The sequence below is a fragment of the Alligator mississippiensis genome, chromosome 1 (genome assembly GCF_030867095.1).
Source record: "Alligator mississippiensis isolate rAllMis1 chromosome 1, rAllMis1, whole genome shotgun sequence".
Taxonomy (NCBI): Eukaryota; Metazoa; Chordata; order Crocodylia; family Alligatoridae; genus Alligator; species Alligator mississippiensis.
The window spans coordinates 463898645-463926014 of NC_081824.1; the positions used below are offsets into that span (position 1 = coordinate 463898645).

General features: G+C 44.1%; 1 protein-coding gene across 5 annotated transcripts in view; it reads left to right on the forward strand.

Moving 5' to 3' along the window:
* Positions 1-504: 504 nt before the first annotated feature.
* Positions 505-27370, forward strand: part of TENM4 (teneurin transmembrane protein 4) — a 766508-nt gene continuing 739642 nt past the window's right edge. For 3 of the 5 annotated variants that reach the window (XM_059722139.1, XM_019493579.2, XM_059722142.1), the window contains exon 1: positions 505-905. The gene's annotated coding sequence lies outside the window, so the exon portion shown is untranslated. Of the gene's footprint in view, positions 906-1128; positions 1338-27370 lie in introns of those variants that run through there. The other 2 variants (XM_059722145.1, XM_019493580.2) reach the window with 2 other exon arrangements.

The following is a 27370-nucleotide window of genomic DNA, read 5'->3' on the forward strand; positions in this document are numbered from 1 at the left end:
TCCTTTGCAAATCTGAGCTGGCAAAGTGTTGATTTCCCGGTGCCTAAACACGTTCAGGAGGATGATTAAAACCACCAGTCTGGCAGCATTACTCTGTCCCCTCATTCAGAAATCATCTTTGAAGCTCTGGGTCTAAAAAACAGGGCACATTTCCCCCTCCCTCTGGTTATGTGTATTAAAAAAAAAAAGAAAATCTAGATGCCTGGCATTAGAGACATGATTAAAAAAAACCCAGTCTCCTGCCAGTGCTGCTATTTGGTGATCTTGGAGTGAGGGACATGAAAGTCCAGACACAGGGCAAGGAGTGTAACTAGTGGCTGGGAAGGCAGAGCCTGGCATTACGTGTGTGGAGGCTGCAGCAGCTTGAAGGGAGCCCAGCCCCAAAGGTGGAATCCGGCCCGGATTGGAGCGGGAGGGGGAAAAGGGGGCCGTGCTGGGGATGGAGATGGAGCTGCGAAGCATCACCTGAGCAGAGCCTGCCTCCCCCCTGCTCCTGAGTGGTGCAGACCAGCTTTGAATGCATGTGTGCTTGTCATTCCCAGGCATTGTAGGATTGGTTCCTGCCTCCCATTCATGTAACCTGTGTGTGTCTCTCTTTCTCTCTGTGTATGTGTGTAACGGAGGGAGAGAGAGGGAGAGAGAGGCAAGGAGAGGAGGGGAGGGGGGTGGAAGCTTTAAATAAAGCCTTTGGATTGCAGCTGCTTGTACTGGGCAGCCTTACCAGGGACACTTTCTGCCAGGGAAGAAGCTGGACCGGTCTGTGTGGTGGTGGTGGTGGTGGTGGTATTGTTCCTCTGCCTCTTTTTAGGATGAGCTCCTGTGCCTGGCTGTAGTTGCCCACTTTGGGATCCTGCTGAGGAGCTGTACCTATAAGTGGCTTTGCACTGGGGAAGCCTGCAGACATGGTAAGCTTGCCTTTTTTTTTGCCGTGGAAAATAATAATAATTTTAAAAAGGGGCATTTTGTATTTCTTCCTCCAGCTTTTTCCTCTTCCCTCCCCCACACATAGTCTTTTCACCGCTCTCTCGAGCTGTGGGGATTTTTTCCCACCTCTCTGACCACCTTTTCTGCAGTGAGGCACTTTTTCACCTCCCTCCCTCCTTGCCCTTCCCTGCCCTGATCCCCCTTCTGGGGCGGGGAGCAGGAGCCCCTCAGCCCCCTGCATGGCTCTGCTTTCCCAGCCTCTGGCAGACACATTCCAGGCTGCTGCTGCTGCTCCAGCTCCTTCCTTGGGCACAGTTGTGCAGCTGTAGTTCCTGGAGCTCATGGCTCAGTGGCGGGGAGATGCTGGCTGGATTATTGCTGGGGACAAGCTGCCTGGAGCCTGGACAATTTAGGTGTGTGCTGGGTGTGTTTGGGAGGGTTCCCCCCCCCCCCGCAAATGCATCTGGATCAGTGTCTAGATCAGGTCCCTCCAGCAAGACTGGAGAAGGAGGATGGAGACTGGGAGAGGGCTGTAGCTGAGATGGGCTCCTGGAGCAATCAATCCCTGTTATCATTTATTAAGGTGGAATAGCTGCAAAAAAGGGGGGAAAAAAAAGAGCCCTATTATTTCCCATTTGCACAGACCATCTTTCAATTTTTGTGCCCCTCTCTTCATCCTTTAGGTCCTACATGCCCTGGTAGTGTGTGTGCGTGTACAGTGTGTGTGTGTGGGGGGGGGGGTGCGCGCACATTTGGACCGGTGCTGGAGTTGAGGTTGTGTAAGGGGTCCCACATTTTGAGAAGGGTGGACTCCCCCCACCCCTTTATTTTAAAATCAATCTGCTAGACTACAACTTGCCTAAGAAAAGGATTTGTCTCCCATTTCACATGCCTGCTTCCTGCCTTGCTTCCCTTCTCCCCCCCTTCCCTCCCCCTCCCACCCCCAAAAGTAGTTTGGCACTTTGAACGGGTTTTTAATACAAAATACCTGATGAAACATGTCACGTTTTAGATTTGTGTTAGATTCAGATGTCTTTACAAAGCGCTGTTTTATTACAGAACAGGAGCACGCAGACTCCTGCTTAACCACGCATTTATCTGTATTCGCAACATTATTTATTTTGTTTAAAAAAATGAATTCATGGACTAAAATGGCTGGGAGCCTGAACTTTGGAAGTGGCCACTGCTAATACGAATGCAGTACTTTTTGTTTTAAAGAAATGCTGCGAGTGTTACATCAGGAGATATTTATTTACGCTCTAATGCCATACTATAATGGGTTGAAAGTCATTATAGTTTCAACCATGTAAACAAATACTATGTAGTTTGAAAATGATTGGGAAATATGCATTTATGCAATAGTCTTTCCAGTCTATTGGCTGGATTATGCACATTTTCAAAATATTTTATTCATACATTCAAAGCAGGTCTGCCTAAATATTTATTTACTTGATGGACAAGTTTGGGGGTTTTTTTCTGTTTCTTCGGCATGTATTTACTTATGACCTTCCAGGAAAGTTTTATTAAGATTTGCAAGAGAATCCTAACCCCTCCCCACCTTCCAAAAAATCATCCCCTTCCTTCCCCCCAATCATTTTAGGTTTTTATTTTGTATCCCTGCATTAAGCTTTCATAAGCCAAAATGAGACTTTAAAGTTGCAGTTGACTCTTTCCTTTCCACATAAACTTGTGCTTCAGCATTGCAAGTCATTGCATGTTGCTGTGCTACGGACACAGAAGTTGTGGGGGAGGAATTATGGCACTAAACAGCCCGAGTCTAATATATTTCTGTCTGTCTGACCCCAATAAAATGGTTTGCTTCTGGGGTGGCCCCTCCTCTCCCATGAAAAGTGTCGTTCCACCAATGTGTGCGCCATATGTGCTTGCCATAGCCAGGGTCCGCTACGTATGCCTGGACAGCACCACAACCCTACGTACCAGCTGTGCCTGGGCACATATGCCCACATTGGCCCCAGGAACAACAAGTCAAGGGCGGCAGTTCACTCTAACAAATCGAGCTTCCTTGGGAGTAGAGAGCTTTGTGGGAGGATGGCACCAAGTCAGTAATTTGTATTTAATTTATTTCATTGGCCTTTAAAGAGCCAGACACCTCCTACTTGGTGTCTTGGTCTGTAGCACTTGCATAGGCTCAGATGAAGAAACCGGAGCGGTGTGCATGTTTGTATGTACGGCAGAGGGAGAATAAAAATCCCTCTGCACCTTACTATGCTTGGCAAAGACAAGGACTGAGAGTGGCAGGGCTGGGTGTGCACACACTTATTTTTATTTCTGGGGGGGAGGGTTGTGCTTGTGACAAGGTGCTGGCGTTTTATAGCTGCCTGGCTGTTGTGAGTCTCCCTCCCCTCTTATTCCTACATGCTAGCCTTTTCCATTCTGCTGGATAAATCCTCCCAGGCTGAGACTGTTCGGGGCCATTAGGATTTCCTGCTGCCATGATCCTTCCCCGAGCAGTTCAGAAGCAAATGCTTGTGCAAGGGAATGATCAGTGCTTGTGCCCAACAGATTTGGAGGGCATGTGAGGTGCTTGTGGGGGTGGGTGTGTGCATGCACACGTGCGATGGGGGGGTCATTTACTCTGGGGGCTTAGACATGCCTGGTGGTTTTGCTTGCTTCAGGGGTTGGGTCGTCTGCTTTTGCACACTGGATTTCTTTGCGACAGAGGCAAGGGGGGGTCTCTCTGTGTGCAGAGCTGGGGTGAAGGATGTTTGCAAGCAACCTGTTTCCTGCAACCTGTCCCCAAAAGTCACTGCGATGGAGAGCTCCTGCCGTAGCGTACATAACAGGCAAGCATGCGTCCTGTTCCTCCAGCAGCTGCTGAGATCAGCTTCTGTTGCGCTCTCCCCTTCCCCGTGAGTGTGTGTGTGTCTTTGAAAGGGGAAGGAGTCAGTGTGTTCACTTTTTGTGCAATTTACTGGAGAGATCATGGTCTGCTCATTGGAGGGGAAAACATGTTTTGGATTTGGGGGGGCTTTCTCAGACTTTCTTCCTTTGGGGAGCGTGGCGGGGAAAGAGGAGCAGGTCTGTTCTTTAGAAAGAGTTGCCTTCTAGTTGTCTTTTCAGTTTAAAGGGGGCTGGGGCAGGCAAAGCTAAGCTCTGTTTTTAAGTGGGAGGGAGATAAGGAGGGATATTGGGAAAAGGGAATGGGAGGGAGAAGGAAGAAAGAATCTAATTTTCATCTTCTGATCTAATTTTGGTCTTCTCTGGTTCTTTGGTCTTTTGCTAAGCTGGTGGCAAAGGGAAGACTGCCCTCTGTGTTTTTGCAGGTATGGGGTGCACTTGTATTCTGTTTTTCTTGAAACAGCCCTCACAATGATTTGCCTTGCCTAGCTTAACTGCAGTACTTCCATCTATTTTGTGGTCAGGCAGTAGCATGAGAGTTTTTTCTTGTTTCGTTTCAGAGGGTCTCTTCTTGTTGTTATTTAATTTTTCTTTTTTCTTCTTGGGTTGTTTACCTGGAGTGCATGCCAACCCAAATGCCGTTTCATCCTCTTTACAGTGTATCCACTGTCTCAGTTAAATAAGTCTCTCCTCGTCATTTTTTTAAAATCCGGTATTACACCGTTTCTCTTCCCAGGAAAACATAACCAGGCACTAAATGTGGTTTCACTTTAAATAGCCAACACACTTAAAGAAAACTATCCTCCTTTTCCCTGGGAAAGTCATTTCCAGTTCTGTTAGGATTTCCGCATCGTTGGTTCATTTTTTGACAGAATCGCATCCTTGTAGAAGGAGTGCAACCATGATCTTATGTAACTTGATATTTCTAGATCAAAAGTTACAAACATTGCAGTAATAGAGCAATGTGGCAAGATGAATGTCATGTGACAGAAGTGATTTCTGATTAGGACTTCAGGTCACTGGGAGTGTTCGCATTCAGTGCCAACGTAATAGTTGAATAAAGAGCAAACCTTCTCTTTTCTTTGTTACCAGAACTTCTTCTCTTTGTCTTACTGCTTTAGGTACAACAAGCCCACTATGTGCGCTTAGAAAAAAGCCTACATAATATTGAAAAGTGAAACAATTTGAAATTGCCTCTCCCAGACTTGATTTAGAGAGATGAAACTCTGTGCATCAACGTCGCTTCAGATTTAAAGACTGGTGGTTACCTGCCCGGCTACAAGGTCTATCAGTCTAGCTCATTGTAACTAAACGTTAAAATATTCTATTTCTGCTTTGAACTGACAGGCTGGCATTTCTGGGCACTTTGACAGAATAACATGAATTACTTGCTAGTGAATTGGGTATTCATGGATCTCTGACCAATATGTTTTCACAGGCAAAGCTTGTAATTAAATATTTTCTTTAAAATATATGTATATATTTCCACTTTCACGTTGATTAAAAATATATATCCCTGAAATCTGATCGTTACCTGAGCTGCTTTGCCGAGAAGGTGTGGTTCGATGAACTGGTATATTACTTGCATTTCCAAACCGGCAAAAGGGTATAATTTGGATTCTTCTGTGCCATGCTACTGTCACTGTGCTGATAGTCAAATTAGTTTCCTAGAAATATTCTTCTTTGCCAGCTCTCTTGAATCACTCTTTCCAGTGCATCTTTTTAAGCCAGCAGTATAGTTGAAATATGTAGAGTAGGGCAAGCTTGCCTGTGTGGAGTGACAAGCCCGTCTTGCAGAAAGTTGACATTCTTTGGGAAGTTTGATCCTTTTGCACATAAAACCTTACGCCTAGCACAGAAACTAGTGGTGAATGAAGCTGTTTGTTCTGTAGAGGTAGTTAAACACCATCCTGTATTGCCCTGTTGAGCATTCACAAAAACTTTGGCAGAACACTTTTGTTTTTAATGCAAAGATTATCTTAAGAAAGGGCTGTAGACACTGACACGTGTTCATGCAGGAGCACAGAGGTCCTTTGGAGGGTGGCAGAAAGTATTGGCAATCTGGAGAAAAATAAAATAGAAAACCAAATAAAAAAAATAACAGTTTAGATTTTTGGTCCCAAATGAAGCTTGACGGTCAAGATTATCTTAAAGGAGATAAGGGGGAAAAAATCAGTGGGAGAAGTTGCTGATGGCTTGTTTAGGTGAATGGGCCCGCTGAGCCACTTTACCAATTCACATGTATCCATCCATTTACACGGAGAGAATTCAATTAGATTTCATTGTTATCACTTCCAGCTTTTGGCCGGTCGTATGTTCTACAGTATAGGAGAACTGCCGTGGTTCAAGATTCAGCTTCGCAGCTGTAAGTAAGGCTGAGATACTGGCAACATATCTCGTACCGAGAGAGAGGTAGTTAGTCTGAAGTCAGCCAGATGGCAGGGTAGCGATGCACCTTATAGACTAACTCACAGACCAGCCCTCACTGCAGATCCAAGGTGCTGGGGCCAGTCCGGTGTGGATGCTACATGCAGCTTGTGCCCCAGCCTGCCTTGTATGCTGTATCCAGTGCATGGAGTCAGTGTGATACACTCCTCACATGGCACATGCATTGCATTTAGCACGCGGGACCAGTCTGGGGCACAGGCTGCATATGGCATGTCGGGTTGGTCAGGTGTGGACGCTACATGCAACACATGGGGCTGGTGTATGCTGCATGTGATGCCTTGGGCCGGTCTGAGAACCACAGGCAGCACCATAGGCCCGATGATAGGACTTCATGGGCAATATCTTTGGCATCCATGGACTAACTGAATCGGAGCCATAAGCTTTCATGAGCAAGAGCTTGCAGCTGATGAAATGAGCTCTTACTCACTAAAGTTTATGCTTCTCTGATACATTTAGTCCATATGACACATCTCTACCCTGCCTTCTGCCAAAAAATAAATGCAACACGTGTAGTTGAAGGGTATTTGATTGATAATCTAGGTGCTTGAATACTAGTTTGTCTTTAAAAAAAAAACAACCCAAAAGCCAGTGAGTCAACTGTAAACAAAGCCATATTGTCCCTGCATAATCTAAGTAAACAGAAAGCAAATAAAACAATTTGAAAAAGTGTTATTAAGTTTGCAAAATCGAGCACTCAGGATTACGCCATGTCAGAATTCAGACTGCCTTTGCAACCTTCTTTACATGAGTTATGTATGTATAGTCTTAATCATATCTATAGTTATGATACAGTCCTAACAGACATGATCACATCCAATTTTTCTGCGAGACCCATGCCTCATCCAGTACAAAGCATAGCGGAAGTTCACTTAATGAGCAGCTGTACACTTTTTCCCCGCTTCTTCATTGTTCAGTGTGTGGTCCCGGTGCCTCATTCACTGCATGCCATTCAATCTCTTTGCTTCTAATAAAATAACTCATTTCCTTGTGGATTTCCCCATGATGTTCACTGCTGTAGTATCCTGTAGGATCCTTGACAAACTTGAATAAAAACTCCCAGGTAAATGCTGGGATTTTATGAACAAACTACTTCTTGTCCTTGCTGTGGCAGGCCCCTGTGGCCCTCCTCTGGCTGCTTTACCTATAGCAAGTTTAAGGTAGATTTTTTTTTGATGTTTCAGGCATATTTCCCAGTAGTTGTATGACATGGTTGTTCGTGTAGTTTTAAGAATAGGTTAGAGACAAACACTTGGCTGGGATGGTTTAGATAGGGATGATCCTATCTTGAGCAGAGTGCTAGACTCGGTGACCTTGTGAGTTCCCTTCCAGTCCTACTTTTATATAATTGTGTGCCTTATTTAAAGCTGGGAAGCAGGGACATGCCGGTAGTAAGGTCGAAGGTATGTACCAATTTGGAGCATCTAGCTGATGTTTCACAGAGGAGTGTTGGTTCCAAACACACCTCCCATTGACTTCATTTGCTGATGTGGGAGCTCCTTGCTTCTGTATTGACAACAAGGATCTCAGCTCAACTCTCAGAAAAACAAGGCGGATCTCAGAAAACACACGGTGAGGACCAGATTCTGTTCCAGCTATTGGGCCCTGATAGGGGTTTAGATACTTTAGTGTGGTCCTGTTCCACCCTGCTTAAGTTCCCGAAATAAATTTGCTAATATGAAAGGTATCTTAAGGGTGAGATGATGGCATGTTACAAAAGTAGATGCATGAATGCATTTCCAGGGACTAAGACAGCATAAAATATCATCACACTTAGGGCCCAATGTTCCCATAGACACCTAGCAGGTGGCACCGAATCTGGACCTTTCTCAGCATCTGCACAAAATTTGGATTAAGAGAATTGATGAGCATTACATAAGACCTCTGCGGCAAAGATAAGTGTAGAATTCAGTTCCCCATGTTATCCTTCTGCTGCCTTGACTGCACAGGCATCTTTTCTCCTCCTGGATTTTGGTGTCTTATTTATTGTCTGCTTTCTGACCTCTGCAACGGATGGGGCAGGGGTTTTACAGAGCACAGCTTCCTCTATGACACAAACCTGAACTGCTCCCATTGCACATGCACCCATTGCACTCGGTGGGTGTGTCCCCATGAGCAGGAATGTGCCGTTGCAGAGAAAATTGTCACTGCTAGTTGTCCCCAGGGAATGCCCGTGCACATGTGCTCTGGTCCATGGCAAGTTGCCCCGGGTAGGGTAGGGTAGGTTGAGGCCGGCACCTGGGTTGGCCCCAGCAGCCTTACCTGGGGTCCTAGGGGCCTCCCAGGGCTCCAGTGCTGGTGATCCAGGAGTGCAGAGCCTGGCCAGCAACTGGAGTGTGGCTCTGGCCAGCCAGGCTCTGGTTTCAGATGACACATGCTGGCGCCATGTGCACCACCCCGCTTTGTTCTGGCACAGGATTGGTTTTTTTTTATGCCAGGATCTCCCGGTGCCAAAAAACAACTCTGTGCTGCAAATTAGCAGCGCACCAAATATCTGCATGTGTGGCGTGTGAGGTTTGTAGCTCCACAGACAGGTCTGCCACAAACCGCACGTGCACACTTGTCTGGATGCACCCAGTTAGGCAGAGGTTTAATGGGGAAAAAATGCATTGAATCATGCCCCCCATGTTTGATATACTTCTCATCTTGCCTGGCCCATGTCCTCGCTGCTTCTGATCAGGCAGCTTCCTCCTCCATACTACCTGGGATCTGCACAGAAAGCATAAGGAGCACGAGAACGGTGGTCAGTCTCCTTTCTCTTCTGCTGCTGGAAACCAGATCTGGCAGAATAAGTTGCAGCCCGGTACTTTGGCTGCAGGAAAAGTCCTGCCCAGTCTTGAACATGCCCAGCACAGATGGGCTCTTCAGAGATGTTTGTTGGGGAGCTCTACTAAACATCTACTGAGCATTTATTTGCAAGCTGTGACTTATAATTTAGGCAAAATTCTGGGGATGTCAAAAGGCACAGCAGCCCTGACACAGACTATCCCTGGCCAAATTTCAAGTCTCTGCTTCATAGCACCGAGGTGTTAACATGTTTCAAGGAAAAGGTCTCGATATTTTAACATGGGCAAAGTAGCGCTTCCCCCCTTGCCTTGTGTTTAAAAACAGCTAAACCATTTTGATTTATTTATTTTTTTTAATGTAGCTTAGCAAGGAACGTATCAGTCAAAACAGTTAGCTTAGTAAAGTTATAAGCAATTGAACATTGATGATAATATAAGAAGTGTCAGGCAACTCTAATGATAGGCTGTGCCACCAGCTTTACTTGTAAATAATACATATATAATGAAATTTGAGTTTTTGTTATCTTATGTATGTGTGGCTAGCAGCTGACAAAGCCCCGAGCTTCCTGGAAAAGAAGGGAATACAATTAATTAGAAGCCGACAAAGCTACATCAAAGGGATCCCACATTGCCGGATTTGTAGAATGGGATTAAAAGGAAAGAGATCCCAAGAGAGGTTGCCTTGACAAGAGCAATCATACAAATTTCCCAGCATCGCACCTTCATGCTCATTGTCCTTCTGACAGAAGAATTGTGGTGGAGTTAACAGTATTCAATTGCTAATTCTGATTATTAGAAATCAGAGCAAAAATATAGAAAAAAGAAATGCTTGCTTAAGAAAAAGATATACTTTTTAGTTATCAGCTTCCGAATAAGGAGGACTACTAACTTTGCGTCTGGTTCAATGCATTTTTTCATACTAGTTTTTTCAAGGCAGATTCAGAGCCTCAGTCTCATTCATACTAAGGTTCCCTTCATGCTGTTCTGGCAGAGCCTTAACGTAGGCCTCTATTACATAGAGGCTGAAAGCAGATGGACTTTTGTCCCAAGACAAACCATTTAATCCCAGGACAATGTGCAGTTGTTCAGACGTCCATGTCCATTGTTCTGGGATAAGTCCTAAAAAGGGTCCTAGGATAAGAAGTACTAATAGTTTATCCCGGGACACTGCAAAGCATGTCTGAACAGTTATCCTGGGATTGCAGCACTGAATCAATGGCAGAAAAGTGACAATGCATTCAGCTGCTCATTAAACCCTGTTTAAAAGAGGGGTGCGTATACACGTAAGTCCTGGAACAAACACAGGCACAACTCATCCAGGGACAAACGCAATGTCTGTTCCTAGCCGTGCACTAACTTTAAACTTCCTTTTATGCTTCCAGAATGTAATGTAGCAGAGAAGAGGGACCTCAAACTCCTGAAGCTTACTTCCCATCTCATTTGATTCACAAAGGTGGGGTGTCCTTCATAGTCTTGTGAAGCGCTAAGGAAACTCTTCCTAAGTTTTCTTCTCATGTAGTTCATGCTTGTGGTCCTTTGTCACTCTTGGGTAAGGGTTCCCTTTTACAGTGGCTGAACAGCAGAACTGCAGCTTTGTAGCTTCAGGTGGAGATTGAGTGAATGATGGCATGGACAGAGCATTCAGCCATGATGAGCCCATCCTGTAGCAGTTAAATTCTGGAAAACATCGTTTTTTCTTTAGTCTTCCTTCTTGAAACAAGATGTGTATATTACTTTGGGGCATGTGGTATGTGAGTCAATATGGTATCTTGTGGGCTCATTTGGATGGGAGAATGAATGTCCTTGGCCAACAGGTGGAATTGAGCAGGAGGAGTAATAGTTGGTGGAGAAGATTAAGTGGAAAAGTAGCCTCCCGTTGTAACTTTTATTCTTGCTCTCCTGAGGGCAGCCTGGACAGGGATGTGAATAGCAAAACACTGTCATAAAGTGGGAAAAAAAAACTTTTCTATCCACCTTTCCATCCTGCTTATGACTACAGACTATAGAGTTTCCCCTCCAATAAAGTTTTGGTCTCTCACCTGCTATGGAATAGGTAGGTTCTTCTACAGTTCTTTTTAACCACAGTCCCTGCTGTTCCCTCAAGCAGTGTATCATTTCTACAGCCCCAGCCCTACCTTATTACTTCAAGTTGAACACTGGTTTGTGACCCAAACAGGAAGATAAATCCCTTGTTACTAATGAGTTGAGGCCAGTTCACCCTGTCACGGTGACTTCTTTTTCGCACCTCCATTTGCTACAATTTGCTCCCTCAACTCCCAAGATCAATCCAGACTGCTGTTAAAGCATCATTTCTGCACACTTTGTAAATATATTCAGGATTTTTCCAAGACTTGTGACTTGCAAACCAGGTAGTGAGCGGCTGGGTCTCAGGACAGGTGTATGAAGACTGCAGACTGAAAGAGTGAGATTGTCTGTTGTTTGAAATTCAGAGCCATGTGTTCAGCATCTTTGGAAAATATAAGGAACACAAGAAAGAAATTGCTCATACAAAAGAGGCATGCATGGGACTGTGTGGAAAAACTGCCATTTGCACGATTGTACTTTTCAAAGAATATGGTCATGATTATTTATATGCTTAGAAAACCAAAGCTGAGCTATATCTCAGTCTGATAAACAAAAGAGAAGATAGACTTAGTATTAAGAACCAGAAATGGGAAGAACCGGATTTTTGTTCTCTGTACTGTATTAGATTAACTGTAGGACCATGGCCAAGCCTCCTGGGCCTTTGTTGTCAGAAGTGAACCCTCATGTTTGGATACCTCTCATTTTTTGGCTGGGAGCATTCAAGGCATTTACAGACTCAGGTCTTGTGGGCATCACACTGGACCCTACCTTTAGCAGCCAGTTTTCAGAAAAGACAAAAGAATTTATGGACCTGAAGTGCAGGTCAGATCAGTAGTGGATATGCTAGTTATAAAGTGGGGAGGGGGTTACTGATTTTTCCAAAGCAAGAACAGAATTTGAGTTTCTCCCCTTTTGGATGTATAGCTTGGGGATTCTGTGACTGGCTTAGAAAATGTAGGATGCAGCATTTTAACTATTAGGAAATGCCACACTCATTGTTTTTAAAAAGTTCAGACTAGTTGAATCCAGTAAAACTGGTTGCACAAAACACACTACCGTTGCTCCTGGATTCACTAGGTCAATGGGGTTTGGAAGTTACGGGATACCCTCCACGATTCTTTATTAGGCCCTGCAGTGAGGCACTCATGTAAAACCCCGGTAGCCTCAGTGTGTGTGCAGGGATCTGTGGTTCTTGGTGGACTTCCAGTGGTGCAGCCATTGTATCAGCTCAGGTTGGAAGGCAGAAGAAATCACACCTGCGGAGGGGGTGGGAGGAGCCCCTTTTTGCCTCTTTCCACCAGCACACATACCACATTTGCCTCAAAACGTCAGCTGTTGGCAGATGCCTGAGCCAGAAGCTGCTGATCACAGGCTCCAGGGAGTTGTAGTATTATGCACCTGCATCATTTGTTTTTGCATGACTTTATATCTTCTGCATAATTAATGTTTTGTTGAAAAAAAATTGCGTTTTATGTCTACTTCTGAGGTAATCAGGCAGCAAGTGTCTAGCTGGAAGAAAGGAATAAAATCCAAAGGGCTATCAGACTGACACAAGGGTGAGGTGGGGAATGTGGAAAGGCGCTTGCCAACTCCTCTGAAGCACCATGATGCCAGCTCTGTTGAGATTGCAACGCTTCTGCTACATGCAGTGGAGATTGCCCAAGTTTCTGGTTTTTTCCCCCAAGAACAGTGAACTATAAAAAATAATGTAATCTCCATGCTGTGCACAAACCTAAAAAAAGGTCTGGGTTAATTTCTGCACGCTTACTTCCCCAAGCTCGGAAGCACACACGCTGCTGACAAAGTGTGTGCGTGCTCTTCATTTAACTAATCCTCAAATATATTTATCTGTCCCTTCCCTCTATGCAAATAAAAATATCTTGAGTAAGCTTTGCAGACCTTTCACAGACTATATGATAGCTTGCCTTACATCATATTCCTGTGAATATTTCATGAAGGCCTTTCTAAATGCATGCTACTCTTTCAGACTGTGTATTTGGGAGTGGATATTGTACCGTGGAGTGTTTTCTTTCTCTCTCTCTGCTTTGGTGGGGTTGAGCTGGGAACTGGATGCCTTCCATTGGCCTGGAATAAACAGGGTTTGGTATTAAAAGCACTCCAGCCAAAATTAGGGCCATATCCAAAGCTCATTAATGTGAATTGCATTGACCTTAATGGGCTTTACATCAGGCCCTTAGCTCTTGCCAAAGCACAGTGTTGGTTTCCTCTCTACAGAAGCATCAACTGGCGATGAACATCCGACTGCTGGTTGGGAAATAGCTGTGATTGTGAATGCCCGACTAATTAAGTGCGCTAGAATGAGATGGTGGTGGGTTTGGTTTTTTTGTGTTGTTTTTTTTTACCGTCTCCAAGCCAAAGCTGCTGTAATGAAAACATGTAGAGTGTGGTGTTTTGTAACTATTTTTATAACTACATCAGACTTGATGTTAGTGGCTTTGAATTATTTAACATTTTTCTTCCTCAGCTGTCCTCTCCAGTGAGTTTCCATTGCAGGGCTGGAGTTGTTGTATAAGAAACAATGCAGACAGGCTGGCATTGTCTATCTAGGGTTCCCCCCGCCCCCCTTCTCCCTCCTGCTCTGTTTTGTTTTTTAAAATGTATTTTCTCCCTTCTGCTGCTGGTGAGGGGATTACAGGCCAAGGTATTAAATCATGCTGACCAGTGTGTGCTGGAAATGAAGTATATGCCAGCTGAAGACACAACTGCAATTTTCTGCTTAAGCCACTGAACGCCCATGTCTGTCATAGGAGGAGCCAAGTATTCAACACTCAGTCCATTCAAAAAACATTATTACATCCCAAAGGTAATTTAAAACCACATCTGTTAGAGCCATATGTGGGGGAAGCACACCTTTTCTTTCCTTTTTTATTTTTTTATTTTTTGTAAGTTCCAAGTTATCCTCTTGGCAGGGTTATCTTCACCCTGGGTCTCTTTTAAAATTTAAGACTGACAGCCATGCAATGCCTGGAACAAAAATACCTAAATGAATTGAACTCTTATCTTTTTCCCTCCCCTTATATTTAATATGTAGGGTTTTAACAGCTATCTCGGAGTAGATGTCCAGCTTTGAAAGGAAACCCTCTGTAGATTGGGATCCTGCCTCATGCCCTAGAACCCGATATTTGTTTGCATTTCTGGGTCGCTAGAGATTTTGCATGTTTTTCTCTCCGCTGTTCTTTCAGCTTTGCTTTAACAATCTGTGACCTTTTAAAAATGGCTCTTTCAGGCAGTTCGAACTTCCAGGTTTTCACTCGCCTGGCATTGCAGTTGGATTATCCTGTAAAAGCTCCAATGTACAGATCTTAATGCCTTATCTTAAAAGCATCCTGCCATTGTTATTTCGCTGGTAACAAAGAAGCACAAGCTTGAGGTTCTTAACTCACGACCCGCTTGTGCTAATAGCACCGAGCCCTCTTTTGGGGTGACAGCTGTTGGGGCCTAAGAAAGCTTCCTGGCAGCATCCATTTTCACTGTAGGAAAAGTGCTTTGTGTTAATCTTTCAGGATGGGAAACCTACTTCCAACATGCACCAGGCCAGCTCAGGTGGCCGGTGTGTACAAGAAGTGAGATGCTTGCAGGACGTGCGTCTTGCTAGAGTCCATGTGCTCACCTTTCCCCACATCTCCACTCCCCCAAAGTAGACACTGTTGTCTTTGGTTTCTAAGTTGTTGGTAAATGGTAAATGTATCAAGGTGAAGGTTACACATCAGCTTGAGGGATGCCCTGCAGTTTCTGGCCTTTGTTCTTAGGACTCCTGTCTCGGGCCTTGATGTCAGTGAGATTTGGGCTTCGGTGCTGCATTGACCATTGCACCAGCTGAGTTCAACTGCTGTAGTTCAGAATTGGTATAATGCATGTTCACCAAGTACCTTAACTAACACATGGGCTAACTGCAGTGCCCTCATGGCAATGCTTTCTCAAGTACCTGACCTCAATTACCTACTCTGTTGTATGTTGTACTTCCTGAAGAGCTGAATGTGTAAGGCCTTACTCCTACGTGGAAACTTCTTCAACTAATGGGACTCTTTGGGCATGTCTACACATGCACTTTAATGCACGGTAGCCTATTTTTCTACACATTAGAGCATCACGGCAAAATCATACTAATACGCTAATGTGCAGTAAAATTAGTCTACCTTGCATTTAGCATCACTGAAAAAGTGCATGCTTTCACTGTTGCGCATCAGGGCAGCCTAATTTAGTATGTCATGTTAGAGGTACTAAATTTAATGTGCAGTAGCAAAAGTGCACTGATGAATGTGCAGACGCACCCTTTGTTGACATGTGCAGATCCATGACATGTGCAGATCCATGACATGTGGAGGATCAAGCCTTTTGCTGTGGACTACAACTACACCTGTCTTTGTGGGGGTGGCGGTAGAGGGGCAAAGGGCCCCCTCCCTTTCGTTCCAGAAAAGTAAATTTGAACGATGCTCCAGAACCATGTCGAAGCCTGTTTCCAGTGGGCCTGTCTGTAAATAGGTACCTGGTCATTTAGGTTGGGAAGACAAAGGCAGCCAGATGCAATGTTACACATTACTTCCTTGTATACTATAAGCTATAGAAATGTCCCTGTTTTACCCGGAAGCCCTGTGGACTGCCAGGCGTAGGAGGACTTTTTCCTTTTTGTGTTTCTTGGCTTCACTCCCTATGTTAAAGACAGGATTTTGAGAGAGACCTACAAGCAAAGTGGCCTGGAAGTAGGTACATGTGAGAGGAGTTTCATTTGAGAAACCACCACTCACAAGATACAAGAGTTTTGTTTGGCCTTTGCATAGTGTGTTTTACATCAGACTCCCCACTCCAAGGCTTTCTCTGGCTTCTTAACTAGGCAAAATGTTAGTGATGAAGGTATGAAGTACCTGGAAATCCAAAAGTTAGGCATGATGTTATTAGCAGGCCTCCATCTTCCATGCAATGAACTGTACTGTCATTGTGGTTGAATGTGCTGTGGGCTTGTAATGCATTTGAGGAACATATATCTGAAAAAAAACCGAGGTGGTTGTTTTTTATTGTCTGAACAGCCTGGCAGAGCCGTGCCATTCTACATGAAGTTTTACGAGTAGCAATCCAGCAAAGAGGTTTTTTTGCATGTCAACAAGCAACATTTTTTTTTCAATTCATTTTGGGCTAAATAAAGTGCCCGGGTTCAATCCAAATGCATTAATTTGCTCTTAGTTTAAACAAAAACTTTAGTAAGTCCTGGCTGACTTAGGCCTTCCTGTTCAGAGTTTTACATTGGAATGAATTTGCAAGATTGATCATTTCCAGACAAGGGGTGGAAAAAAAAAACAACCCTAAGACGAGAGGCCGTTTCATTTGAGGCGTGTGTATCAGAGGCTTGGGAAAGATGGGAGAGATCTTCAGGAGAGACTTATATTTTTTTATTGTTTGCATGCTCAAAGCTATCGTTTGGAACACAGTGTTTCATGTTCCTGTTCCCTGTCCTTGCATTAGTCACTTGAATGACTAATATAACAGAATCTCTGTCAGTAACACTTGCAAGAAATAATTCATCGCATAAAAATATTTTTATGCGTTCAAAATACAATTCTTACCAAGCACCTTCCCGTTGTGTCCTGGAGGCAATAGGAGAGGGCATTTTGCTTTCCATTTTCTAGACATACCCAGTGTCACCTTTAGGACTTTTCAGAACAACATTCCTATTTCTTTTAGCTCTCTTCATCTGTGAGGTTTCACTGAAGTCGTTCTGGAGCTTCAGCAAAATCACCACAAATGATGCTTTGATTGTTAGATTTCTGCACATGATAGAGTTGGATCAGCTCCAGGTAATTCTTGTCTCGCTAGGTAACTCACTGCAAGGCTTTGGCAGCTGTGACAATGAATAAGGGAAATTTAGGCTAGTTCACTTTTGATTTTAACCCTAGGGCTCCGCTGCTGATTTCAGGCTTATTTCTGAGAAGAGGGCTATTAGACTATCTGTTATAAAGCAGTTAAATTGCACGCAATGTTCTTACTCCTCTATTCATAACACATTGGGCAAAATCTTTGATCAGACTCTGCTTTAACACCCGCATATTCCCACTGGAAAATGAGAGCGGGAGTTGTCCCACCATCTGTTTCGTATAAAAAGCAAGGGGGAAAAATAACCCTCGGAGAAACTATCCCTTTGGAATGATGATCATGTCAAGCCTTGATCTAGAGGGACCACCTGTAAGGGAAAACAAGGCCGGCTGATTGATTGACATTTGAAAGCGAAATCCTTTGAAGCGCTGATTTTTGCATAGTGTATTCTCCATAGGGGAGACCCTGCTGGCAAGGGGGGTTTCCCTGGGGGATTTTATTGTATGATGTACTTTGCTATGGCTTCGAGTATGAGTACATGCTCCATTAGCTCGCACTTGTTGTTACAGCATGTGTATCAGATGGTTTCAGTGGGGAAACATCCTGCCAAACCAGCACGTTATAGGGCAAGTTAAGCGGCCTTTACACCCAGCCCTTGGTCTAGAGATATTCCTGCCGTGCCGGTTCCTGCAAGGAGCAAACTCCCTACCCTGCTTTCCCCCCAGTGCCCTGTTACTAGCACTGTGCAAACACAAGTCTAGTTTAGTTGAAGTGTAAAAGCAGGTCTAGTTGTAAATATTGTCTGGGTTGGGGGTTTTTTTTTGTACATCTAGTTTTACTTGTGCTTACCGAGTCGTTAATGAGAAGGAGTGACCTTAATAGCTAGGCTGAAGAACTAGGACATAAGGACTTCTGCTTCTAGCTCTCATCTTGCTCTGTGATCTTGGATGAGTGTCTTACCCTTTCTGTGACTCAGTTTACCCATCTGTAGAACAAGGAATGTAACAAAAGCAATTTTATGTGCTTTCCTGCTTGCCAAAATACATTGGTATCCTGTCATCATCCTATCTGCCTTCTCTATGGATATACCAGAGCAATATCTGAGCAAGGCTTATTCTCAGGTAGAATATCCCATAGAAATTCAGAGCAGCGTTCTTTGTATGAAACGTACTTAAAAAGGAAGGACACTTGGCAACTGGAATGAGAAGTACGACGCTAGTCAACTTGTCTTTTAGGGTATTTCATTTTACTATATTTCTACATGCGATGGCTTTGATATCTTCACTGCCGTTCTAGAAAAGGATTCCGTGTCTGATCATGAGGCACGCCTTTCTTTAAGAAACCTGTAAGAAATCCTTTCCAAATTTGTCAGTCCAAGTATATTACAAACTCATTGTTCTGTGTAAGACAAAGATTGTTACTTCCATTTTGAAAAGATTACCTATTTAGCTGTCATCGTGGCTCTGAAGATCCAGGATTGCTTGTGTTTAATACGGTGTGTTCAATATAGATGTATTCCCAATATTAATACATCAGTAAAGAGCTATGTGTCAGATTTAGAAATGAATTAAATTCTGCGTTCTGCAGAAAGAGCCGAGTCCTGGGACGTTCCCAGAATTTATGTACTAGTATCTGCTCTGCAGAGCGGCATTTCCAAGATTTGTCAGGGATTAGTAATTTCAGAGTGTGCATTTGAACCTTTGTCCTATGTATTCCGGATGAGACTTTTGCCAACTAAGGGTTCTTTCTTCTCCCCAGAGTCAGCTAGGAATGAGTGCAGAATCACTCACAAGACTGTATTCTGGGTTTATATTTTTTCCTTCCACCATTTCCTTGATGATCTAAGACAAAGGGGAAAATGGAAGACGGCTTAGACCCCATTAGAAATACTCAGTGATGCTTAGGGGAGTATGAAGTATGTAGCTGCATACATTCACCTAGGTGCATTCTCCTGGCACCAGGAAGTTGATCAGTCTTTTCTCACTCAGTTGACCCTGCTGAGGTATCCTGCAACCTCATCAGAAGCGATTACCCTGTAGGGTAGACAAGTTTCTGAAGAGCCTTCTTGGATTTCTTTTCAACCACTGGAGATAAGGCCCAAGAATTGTTGACTTCCTAGGAACTCAAGTTTCTGGGCCCAGATCATCCCAGTTATGGTCCTCAAAGTCAGTAGCTGTCAAAATTGGACATAGGGAGGGGGAGAGGAGGAATCTAACAGAAAAGGTTAGAGCTTACAGCCTCAGATAAAACAGGATGTGTTCCCTTGGACCTCCATGGGTGAGTCCTGTACTGCTCTCCAGTGGAGTGACAAAAGAGGCATCAAAAGGCAAGACAAAAAACACGAAGCTACCCAACTCTTTTTAAAGCTGGTGATGACTCCCACCCAAATCCAGACTTGTCTTTCCCAGTTTGAATCTTAGCTGGGATGCAACCGGAAAAAACAGGCTCAGGACCCCTGTACCCTGACAAAGAGGTTGCCCAAAGAGGGAACCTTGTCAAAGAGACCACCACCGTCAGGTGTTCGTATCAGTTTTAAATGTCTTGGATCAAAGGAGGCACAAGGCATATGGCAAAGTCAGGTGAAATCTAAAAGGGCAAAGCAAAGTGGATCAGGTTCAACTCCCCAACTCGCAGCCTGAGATAAAAAGGGGAGGAAATTGAGCTGATAAATTCAGATATTTTGAGACCTGGCTCAGGAGAGTCGTTCTGGGCTTAGTTCCCTGTCTTAATAAGGCTCCCATAAAAGGAAGAGGAGAGAGAGAGAATACAAAACTACCAGAAAATATTTTCTAGCAAGGTCAAAGCTAGATACATCCATCCATCTCCTTACATGCTGCACTGGGAGATGTGATAAGGACAGACTGGGAAAACTCCCTTAGGCAGTCATGCCAAAATATTTTACAATGTTCATCCAGCTAAAGAAGACTTAGCAAGCCTACCCGAGGTAAATGCAGCTCTCGCTGTCTCAGTAAAGGACACTGCAATACCCACGAATGAGGATTTCCTCCCCAGTGATACCACAGGGTTTTTTATGAAGGAGAAACCTTGAAGTAACCTTCAGACTTATAGGAGTGTCAGCTACTTTTCCCCCTCCTGCTTCATTAGGATGATTGTGGGATGGGCAGATTTCCTATCCGCCTTCACCCTGCAAGAATTAGAAAACTCGGTTGCTTCAGTTCCTTTCTTCCTGAGATTTCCTTGGCAGGGGCATTTGTACCAGATGAGTCCCTGGGAATTCTAGCTAATAAATAATTACATTGGAGGGAATGTTCACCTTTCCCTGTAGCCATACTAATTAGGTTTTTTCCAGCAATTCAGGTCAGTGTGTATTCTTGATGTTAATGTAGAGCAGGCAGGTGGGACTGTATGTTATAGTCCCGTCTAATATGTGAAGTAAACCAGATTCCTAGATTGTGAGCAAGCACCTCGTCAAATTCTGGGCTTCAAAAAGTGGCACCAGGGGGAAGCATTGGAATAACGTCCGCTTTATCTGACTTCTCTGTTGTCTTCGTATTGTAGCAATGCAAATTAAAATATACAACTGATAAGAAGGATGCTATCTGGTTTGGATTGTAGCAGGATAATATGGGTGTCCTTGGCAAACATTCTTCACACCCCTCCCACTCTTTTTGACAAAAAGTTTCACGGGATCATTAATAACTACAAGGCATATTATTTCCTACTTGATAAAGAGCAACTGAAAGACAGAGATAAAAGACAGAGACCCTGCCAAATAATAATTCGCAGAACAATTCTGAGTGCATTTCAGCCAAAAATAGAAAAAGAACCCACACACAAAAAAATGTTTTTACGGTAATGGTAGTTGCTTCCAGAAGTCCCTGCAGTATTCAGTATATGCGAAGACTTATGATAACAGAATGACTGCTCTAGTAATCAGACTGCAGGTAAGAAGAAAATGGGAAGATTAAGGACCCCTTTGTGAGATGATCAAGTGTATACTAGTTTCACTTGCTTTTGTTACACATGATTAGTCTTTTGCAGATTTTAGTTGAATCAAATAACTGCAGTTCATTCATTTGAAATGATTTTTTTTCCTCCTCCATAAAGGATATTGAGCATATTGACATAAATAGGTCAGAATTAGATGGACAAAGGAGGAGCCTTTCCAAGGAGAGATTTATTTCCCAAGTTGTTTCTAACGTAACACTTACATCTCTAATCCTGAGTTTTTGCTGTTTTTTGTTTTTTTTGTATCCTTTTGTACCTTTCTCTCCAACATTTTTCCCAATTTGAGGAATGAGGTGTTAGCCCTACAGTGACCTGAAAGTAACCACGTAATCATCGCACATGACACAGATATTAAGGGGGTCATAAATAATTCCTCCAGATGACGAGGATCTAATTCAGACAGAAGTGGATTTCCTTGGCAAGACACATAAAGGCAAAATATTGTGCCATAATAGGGTCAGACATAATCAGACGCGGAGGAACAAAGAATGCAGGCCGTACTTCCAAGATGCAGGATTCTAGCCTGGAAATCAATGACTGATAAATACTTGAGGGTCATGATGGATTAGTTGAACGTCATACAGCATGGCCCTTTCAGGGGAATCTGCTTCGGGACTCCCCAAGAAGAAGCCTTCTTTGGTCTCCCACTCCCCAAGGACCCCCTGAAGCTAGCCCTGGCAAGGCTTCTTGGGGGGCAAGCCCTATATTCAAGACCCCAGCTCTTCTTTGTCCCTAGCTTGTCTGACAAGCCATAGCATTATCTGCATTCGATCCCATCCATGGCACGTTAGGCTTATTTGGAGGGAAGGGTGGCCAGGTTGGGGGTGTAATCCCTGGTCCTTTACTTCTGGGTTTTGGAGAACTGGGTATTTTGGGAGCTGTCCAAGTTCTCCACTGCTTTCGGGCAGCTCTTTCCCCCAAACTGCTGGTCGACTTCATTCCATTTGTGGCAACTGACCAGGCTTTGGGGCATCCCATGCTGATCTGGACCAGAGGAAGGGTGGCCAGAAGGGAAGAGGACTGGGCCACTGCTTCTGTGTTCCCGGGGGGCTGGATGTTTTGGGGGCTGCCCAGCATTTCCAAGGGTTTAAACAGCACTTTTACCTAAGCCACAGTTCAATTTTATTCCACATGTGGCAATTGACTAGGCTTCCAGGCATCCCAGGCTAATTTTGGGCTGGAGGGCAGGGTTGGACAGGAGGGTAGGTGTCCATAAGCTGCCCAGTTAATTGCATTGCTACAGTTTCAGATGTGTATGTATGCAGGGTGGAAATTGTGTTGCTTTAGTGGAGGTCTGTATGAGCCAGAGGTGCAGAGGGGCGCGCGTGTGTTTTTTGTGGTGTCACACATTCACTTGCAAGGGTTACAAATTAGCAGAAGGCTGGCATCTATTAAAGTTAGTACATGATAGGAGATAACCCACTCTTGAAAGGGAATAACTGCAATGCAGTGAGAGCATTTAACATGTGCTAAACTTCTTGAGCGTGCATCTGCTCAGGTTTTCACTGTGCTTAGTAAGTGTTGAATCAAACGTTTGATACTTCTATGTGTGTGTGTCCATGCATGTGTGTAAATTATGCTGCCTTAATGGAGGTCTGGCTTTAGTGGAGATCTGTATAAGAGCCGGGGGTGGGAGGTTGGAAACGGTCCAGGCTGAGAACACACCACCAGTCACTGGATGTGGTAGGGCAGCATTGCAGTTCCTAAAAAGAGACCATATATTTAGACCCCTTGGCAGGGTGTGTGCAGGCACCTCTAAACTGGGACAGTTGTGAACTAGTTCCCAATCAGTGACATTCTTTGAATGGGTAGAAAGTTATGTCTGTCCGCATCCTAGATGTCCTACTTGTGAAACTGTTTACAGCACCTGTTTACATCGATGCATCCTTACATTGAGCCCCAAAAGTTTTATAGATTTCATAGACATAGGCACCCACAAGAACTCAGCACTTTGTCTCTCCAGTCACAATGAACAAGAGCCTCCAGTGCAATTCTGTGGTCCAAAGGACTAAATTGATCCTAAGATGCTTGAATGGGAGTCTGGAGTAGGAGGCTATTTCTTGCCTCATGTGGCAGTGTTGTGTCTACTGCTAAAATACTGCATCTAGCATTGTTGTCCACAGTTGAACAAGGATGTTGGCAAAATGGCAAGGGTTACAGAAGTGTCAAGAGAATGGTTAAACAACTGGAAAACCTGCCATGGTAGTGAAAGACTCTAGGATCTCAGTCTATTTAGGTGATCAAGTGAAGGTTAAAGAGTGACTTGATTACAGCCTATGCATACCTACATGAGAAATGGAAATATGGTTGCAGACAGCTCTTCAGTATCCTAGACAAATGTCTGGGAAACATCTGGAAGGTGAAAAAGAGTCAAAAGAGGAAAAAAAAGAGTTAAAAAAAGTAAAAAGAGTTAAAAAAAGGTTTTGTTTTTTGACAAGTGGGCAAATAGCCATTGGAGCAATTTATGAAGGATGGTGGTGATTCTCCATCACTGGAGAAATCTTTCATCAAGATTCATTTTTTCATCTAATATATATGTTTATTGTTCAAACAAAGATTAGCTCAAGGGAAATTCTATGGCCCATGTTTTGCAGAAGGTCAGATCATCGGGTCCTACCAGTCCATTCTTGCCTTAAAATCTATGAGTACATAATATATAGGCTCGATATTTGAATAATGGGTTGCATCCTTTGTAACCTTATGTGGGGTTAACACTCAGGGTTATTCTCTGGCTTATAGATGTGATTTTGTAACAGCGACAAGTGCAGTTCCAGAGCCTCAATTTCACTTGCAAAACCACCCAGAAGTTTTGCATGCTTATCAGGAGTTGATCTGAATTCCCCAAGCCTCTTTGTCTGGAAACAATATGAGGCTGAAAATTTAAGTAAATGGGCTTGGCTTGCTCATGAAGAGCTTGATTGTCCATTGCCCTGCACCTGCATCGTAGGGGATCAGCATTCACTGTACACAGATGTAAATTACTGCACAGTTTACATCTGTGCAAAGTGAATGCCGATCCCTTATTATTTAGTGCTAGTCTGTATCCCTTCTACATTTACCCCCCGAGGGGAGGCTGGTAACACAGACCATAGGGCAGCAGAGAATAAGGTGTGAAATTTTTGACAGTGCTGCCCAAGGCACAATGATCTTATATTAATTAGATGCAAAAATGAAATTGCTCATGCTGAAAAATGGGCAAAGTTTTGTTGGGTTTTTTTGATGGGGATTTTGGCGTGAGTCTTAATTTGTCTCAGCCTGGATTGTTTACATCTAAGCATAGAGATCCAGGTAGGGGACCTCATTATGGGCTAAATTCTGTTTGCAGGAACATTAAGGTGCCTTGGTAGTGTGGTATCTTTTGCCCATTCTTCAAGAGTGCCTTCTCCTCTATTTTAGCACCAAGTTATGCACTTGTTGAACAAACAAGTCGACTGACAAGCCCGTTTCTCTCACTGCCGGGGACAAAAGAAAGACTATGGCTTCAACACACGTTCATTCAAAGGCGCCATGCGATCTAAGCCCCGATCTCAAAAATGGAACCTCCTGGCATGGTACAGGTTGGGACCAGAGTCAGAGTCGCAGCAGCTGCCCACCCACCTGCAGCCTTGTACTTAAATGTTAAATAGGAAAAATAAAAGCAAATTCTTTTTGGATTTGAGTAAATACAGTATAGAGGTTTTGCAATGGTTTAAGATAAACCTAAGCAACCTCTGGGTGTAGGCAAGCCTAGGGGTGCAGACAGGTGGAACAAAACGTTTCAGATGTGTACATGCCGCAGGACAGGTGTACATGCCCTTTGAAGCATTCCAAAAGCAGCTGAAACTCCCCAAAGTAAGACCTCTTTGAATGAAATACCACTTTGAGGGGTTTAACTTTTGGTTATGTGTGCACGAGGCAGCACATGAGAGCTGGGTTGAGGCTGGGGCTTGACCCCTGGACCCCACTCCTTGCCAGACCTCTGGGGCCTCCACTGATGCAGGAGCTGGACCAAATCCCAACACCATCTATGTCGCAGCCCTGGGCAGGGGGGGAGAACTGGGGACAGAGCCACAAGTTGCTGCACCCTGCTCTGGCACCCCTTGGCCAGGGCTAGAGAAGATAGCAGCGCTTTGAAATGTGGCCTGGAAGGGTACTGGTGGCTAGATGTGTGTCCCCAGCTGAAACATCCCCTTCGGGAAGCCTTTTGCATAGAAACATTGCAGTTGTTATGTCTGTCTGCACCGCAGTTCCTCATTCTCCTGTTCTTTTTGGTGCTATTTACACCAAAGTAAAATAAGGGTGAGAGAAACCCATTGGATGAAAATAATAGTATTTTATGCTTGTGTGCCAATGACTCTGCAGTGGTTTACGTAAGGGCACAAGATGCAGGGCAGTAGAGAAATAGGGTGTTTCTATATTATGCAGTTTGAATCCTCTGGGCAGCAGAAGCCAAGCAGGAGGCTAGTTTCTTCCAAATCTGTCCCTGGTGCAGGCAGATGGCTGAAATAGAGTTGTGCTGGCATGAATTTGGCCCATGCACTTTTTAATGCTTTAAGGTCAAGCAGAAGGAAGGGCATGCTTTTAGTAGGATGGTAACCTGCCAAACGACCAAGTAGGAGAGAATTCAACCTGGCTTTTCTTTGTATTCCCAGCTATTCCCAATCTTCCTTCCCAATTAGGGCAGTGATTAGCAAAGATTTGCATTGTCAGAGAGCTGGAAGCAAGGACAAGGGCCCTGGATAGATGTGAATAGTTTGGCTGCTTTTGGAACCGGAGAGGCAGAAGTGAAGAGTCTATTCAGTGTTATGGAACCACATTATTCCTCTTCAAGAAACTCTTGGGCCTTGAAAAACTTAGCAGAGCTTTATTTCACATAGTTATGGGCAGCAGTAATTGATGAGTGTAAAGGTATACAGGGTTTGCTGCTGTTTTTCTCAAACCGTTTAGTTTGGCATTCATTACAAGCTGAAACCCTGGACAACTGACGATTGAACCAATAATTGGTATTGCAGAAGTCTACTCCTCTACCACAGAGGTAGAAACGGGCTGCTTATTTCTCAGTATAACCCACTTCACTGACATTAGGCCAACGTTATACACTTAGGCTTGTTATTCTTCTTATCAATTTTCTTCCTTTAATAGATAACTACCAAAATACTTAAGGAATTGATATGAAGCTCCTTCCCCCTCACCCCTTAATTAACAAAGAATAATGCATAATTTTCCTCCCTTCTAAGGGATTTTCTCACCAACTGGGATCCAAAATATCCAATGCTGTTAATAACGTGCCATTGTTTTAATGACTGAGGGCCACTGGCAATTTAAAAAGTGGCTGGTTCCTAATTAATCTGGAAGCTAATTGTTTGTTTTCTGTGATACTCTTAACCAGTTTTCTCATTGGCTTTGTCTTTCTCATTTGCCCCAAGCACCGTCTCTCTCCACCTCTTGGAGGTTAGCAAAGCTTCTCATGTTTAAAAATATAGGTGAAGGCTATTAGCCAATGTATTGTGCTAGGTTGTCCATTTTTATTTCATGTCTTAGGAACCTAGGAAATTAAGGCTGGGAGAGACCCCAGAGCGACATCTAGTCCAGCCCCTGGTCCTCATGGCAGGATCATCCCTAAATAAACTCATCTCAGTCAAGTTTCTTCTAACGGTGTCTGTCTAATCTTACCTGTTCTTATCTTTGGAACTGCTTTTCCTTTCCTTTAGTCCCACCACAGCCCTAGTATAACTCCCCAGAAAGTGTGTTATATGGGGCAGTGCAGGTGATGTAACAGAACAGGGCATCAGGACCATCCTTGCTAGAATCCTATATCCAATATAGACATATGTTATCAATGCTAAGAGTGTGGCCCTTTGTCTCCCTCTCGTGCCGACAAGCTGCACACTGGGTTCGGTGCTTGCTCCCGTCTCTGAGATGGCGGGCCTGATTTGCTAGCTCACACTTCGGAGCCATAGCTTTTTGATTATTCACTCCCCAGAGATGACCTATTCTAGAGCAGTGTTGCATGTATCAATGGAGTTGCTGTGGGTCAATAATCTTTCACTAGCCCTGTCTAATGTTTGGGGCAGTGCTCCACCTAACTATGCCAGAATGAGCTCAGAGAAGACGACAATAGGATGCATTTATTTCTCCCTCATTACATTCCCCTGCCATCGTAACCTGCCCTATGTAGTGTTGCCCCAGAAGGAGACAAAGAGCCCTATGCTGAAAATAAATGCCCAGATGTGTAAAGGGTTGAATTACTCCAGCAGGGTAGCGAGGAGGGCATATTTGAATGAGGAGGCTTAGAGTTTGCAGGCATCATGAAAGCAGTGAGTGTTTAGGAAGGATCTGAATGAATCAGCAGAAATGTCCTGTCATGTCAGAATTTGGGATGCTGGGCAGAGCTCGGCGTGCACAGAAAATACAGCTGGAAACGTCACGTAGGCAAGCGCTGGTCCGTAGCTCTGCTTTCTCTCCTGTCGAAGGGGTGGTTAAGCCCCTGTTCAGAA